This window comes from Borostomias antarcticus (assembly GCF_949987555.1).
Source record: "Borostomias antarcticus genome assembly, chromosome: 22".
NCBI classification, from domain to species: domain Eukaryota; kingdom Metazoa; phylum Chordata; class Actinopteri; order Stomiiformes; family Stomiidae; genus Borostomias; species Borostomias antarcticus.
The window spans coordinates 10334270-10338659 of NC_140255.1; positions in this window are offsets into that span (position 1 = coordinate 10334270).

The window sequence follows — 4390 nt, forward strand, 5'->3', positions numbered from 1 at the left end:
TGTTATTGGTGTTGGTGTTATTAGTGTTGGTGTTATAAGCTGTTCCTGCGTTATAAGCTGTTCCTGCGTTATGTACAGTAAGTGTTATATCTGTCTAGCAGCACTGAATATGTTTGGCTTGGGGGGGTTGGAACTTACAGGGAGGATGGGTGGGTTAGCGTGTGACTATGGCCCTGAACGACTCTGCTCACACCCCTGCTCACCCAACCTAATTCGCTGGCAACACAACACGTCGTAATGGCAACCTCCAAGAAACAAAGCCGTGTGTGTGTGTGTGTGTGTGTGTGTGTGTGTGTGTGTGTGTGTGTGTGTGTGTGTGTGTGTGTGTGTGTGTTGGAGGGGCATAACTGCATAACTAACTGCGGATTGTGCCCATTTCACACCTTAGTATGAGTGTGTTTTTTGTGCGTGTGTGAATGTGAGAAAGGAGAGGAATGCGATTTGAAAAACACTTTCCATAATTTCCATCCTCTAAATTTTGTGTGCTATTTCCATACCCCCATTCTTACTAGGTTCATTGAGAAAATGCATTATTTTGTCCTTTGAGAGATTTTTATAATGTTTTTATGTGTTCAGACTGTCTTTACTCACTATGAGTACCTTATATCTCAGGAGCTGTTATGTTCTTGAATAATTATCACTTCAATCAATTAAATGATCCTGTATTTAGTGATGTACACTGTTCATAATTCTCTCACTTTTTAGTACTCTCACTTTCTCTGTATCACACACACACACACACATGCACACACACACACACACACAAGCATTTACGCAGTATGTGCAACCAGGTTGCCTGGGCCCCCTCTCTCTGTGCTGGACCCTGGGATTGACAAACTCACGCATGTATTAATATACACACAATGTCATCACGCACACACCACACCACACATGGACGACTGAGTCCAGCTCCAGCTTTTAGGAAATGTCTTGGCTGTTGCGGGGGAGAGGTGATCTGCCAGGAAATGACAAGCAGGGCAGGGTGAGAAGTTGAGTGGCGAGAGATGACATGACCGGTTGGGTCTGATAAGTGATCCAGGGGCCTCTCTTCTGAAGCAGCACACACTCAGTGATGATCTTTAGGGTATATACTGTACTCGATGGCGGACTGGCCATCGGGACGTTGGGGACGAATCCCGATGGGCCGGTCCTCAAGGGATATATATATATATATATATGTGTGTGTGTATATATACGTATGTTTATACGCTTAAAATGTTTGGACTGGACTTGTGAAATACAGAGCCGTTAACAAATCGTTTCCAAACCAACAAGCCATAGAACTACTCAGTCTGATAGGGGCCCGATCACGTCTTCATTCTAGAACCATAATGAAAATATGTTGAAATGACAGTTATGAAATGGAAAACAGAAATGGCTAAATTACATGGTCTGTGGCAGGGCTGAAATTACATAGACTGGAACGAAGAAAGTTATTTCTTTATTACAGGTCTAGTGGCTCCTTATGGTTGAGTGATCACATTCATTCAAAATGTTTCCTTCAAATTATGTCTAGATTTGCAATACTTTATGATTTATTACAGCATGGTTGACAACCCTGGATTATTGTTGCCTGTGCAAATGCTAAATAGGGTTTAGAATTATTTACCACTTGCAGGGAGGGATTCCCGGACACAGATTTAGCCTTGACCAAAACAACGTGTCAATGGCTCATAGACAGAACTGCCCCCTCCCTGGATCAGTCACAGTGCCCACGTATAGAACCCCCCCCCCCCCGCCCCATGCTCTGTGTGGACTGGTGGCTAACTAGCCTGGCGATGACGTTAGCAGTACCCCCCCCCCTCCCCCTCCTTCTGGGTGTGTGTCACCAGTCTGTTGATCTCACACATTCAGTAATCAGCAGGGGCCAGATTGAGTGTGACACACTCTCCGGAACCAAAGATTGTGTATGTGTGTGTGTTGAGGGTCCATACACACAGGTGTTGGCTGACTATCAAATCAAACTCGGCGTATCCTATCAATGCGTGTCATTGAGGTGCCATCCTCCTGGCCCTCTGCCCGCTGGGAGAGCATCATCTGGGACCAGAGGGGCATGGAGGTGACCAAGGGTGCGTGTCAATCTACACTTGCCTCCTCATTCTCAGCGAAATGACAAATCTCTGCTTTTGCTACATTTTCATTTTCATTTCATTTTCAAACCTTTATTTATGTTTTGTGAGTCTCCCTCATTTACAGTGTTGACGAGTTCACACAAATACACAAATAACAACAGAACAAATACAATATACAATAATAATAATAATAATAATAATAATAATAATAATTTAAAACACTTACAGGTCGAAGTACAAATGTCAAGGCCATGGATTTAAACTTTGCAACTGAAGGAATTACCTCAAGCTTTAGAGTCTGTTGTAAAGTATTCCATGTATAAGGAGCATCATGGAAAAAAGCAGCTCTACCAAGTTCAGAATGCATTAGAGGAACCTTAAAAACAAGCCAATCGTTTGATCGGATCTGGTAGGTACCAAGGCTCCAGTCCAAGATGTATGTTGGAAGTTAACCAATAATGGTTTTGAAAATAAACAAATACCAGTGATAGTTACGCCTTAAAGAGAGAGACCAGCCTACCTTATGACAAAGAACACAGTGGTGGGGGCGGAATGGTAGACAGAGTCTAGGGGTATCAGGGTAGTCACAGAAGCATGTCTATAGATTGTGTCACCATAGTCTAATACTGATAAGAAGCCAGCTTGAAGAATTCTCTTCCTGTTGAACATAGGAAAGCTAGAACGGTTTCTGTACAGGAAGCCAATTTTCTGCCGCGACTAGTGTTCTAGGGTTAGAACTATGACTATGACCGGTATAATTTATGATTATACCGTGGTTATCACAAATATGAAGGAAAATGGATTTAATACATTAAATCAACTCGTATATGGGGCACCACCCTGTTTTGTAGGGAAACAAGATAACCTTTATCAATAGTCTAATTTAATTATCAATCTCAGTCTGCAGGAGGAGTTCTTGACTCAATTAAGTGACCTAAGATAATGTGATGATGCTCGGACGTGGTCAAAAGTTAATATTTATTGAAGTTATACTAATCAATTATCAAGATAATATAACACAATTCAATAATAGATGGAAAACACGTGGCAATATAAAAACAGCAGGAATGAAAAGAATGATGTCCTGGATGTCATCACAGCCTATCCCAAATCTTCTAACCTTAAACAACACTTTGGCATCTCACACCACAATCAAAGGAGACTGATGGATACAGCCTTAGTAGCGGTGTGTTTGAAAGCGCGATGTCCGGAGCTGTTGGCCGGTCGACTCGAAGAATGGAGGAGACACGTGATCTGGTTGGTCACTCGGTTCGATGAAGGGGGCAGCGCGCCTGCGCTCCCGTTGGAGCAGTGATAGTAGCGTTGCTGCACAAAGTTGATGTTCGCAGAGTTCAAAGTTCAGTTTCAGAGTTCACAAGTTGCAAATATCTAATTCAAAACCTCTGCTCTTGCCAGAGGTGGATCGTTGAAGAGTATTTTCCTAAGCCCCTGTGTCGACTCAGAGATCTTACAGGCTGATTTTATCAACCGGTACAAAGCTTGGATCCTGGGTCACGTGTTACTTGGAGAGACGGGACGGGGAGAGGAAGAGACCGTGGAGGCGCAGCTATAAAGTAGATTTAGCATTATTTTTTAGGATTCGGCCTAGTCTCAGTGACCAACTGAGAAAGGCCCAGATTACCACTCACTTCCTTCAAGTAACCAAAGCAACACTCCACTCCGCCAGTCCGGATCACCCATCACTATCATCTCAGAATTGGAATACAAAGAGAATATATCAGAGATTCTGTCAATAGCACTGACCTCACTCAGCCTTGGGAGGCCTGTAGACACCAATCACAAAAATGAGTTACTAGGCCCCAGTTCAACCTTCAATACAGCAGGTCAGAACACTTTGGAATAGTAATGACATTTATGACAGAGACGGGCAAGATTTATGTGACGAGGTCCATTTTTGTACTACCTGTATGTGTTTTTCGCTGTGCTGTGACCGTTTGTTTACTCCCAACCCTGATGATTAGAGCTGGGCAAAGGGGGCGGCAACCATCGTCGGTGAGTGAGAGGACAATCAGGACTGAACCGGGAACACCTGTGTCTCACAGCCTGCTATAAAGAGCACACTGCCCCGGCAGAACGGGGGTTGTGTGGGGGACGGAAATCGGAGCGTGTGCTTGCCTGGAGGACTATCCCGGTGCTACGGCGGCGAAAGAGAAACGCGCACGTGAATTGACTGTCAGCTAACGTTACCTAGTCACCAGCTACAGCGCCGGAGCCGAGGAAGACTGCGGCGATCAGCGGGACCTGTGAGAGCGGTGGACCAGAGGGAGTTGCTGCAGACGTGAGCCGTCAGGGAACCG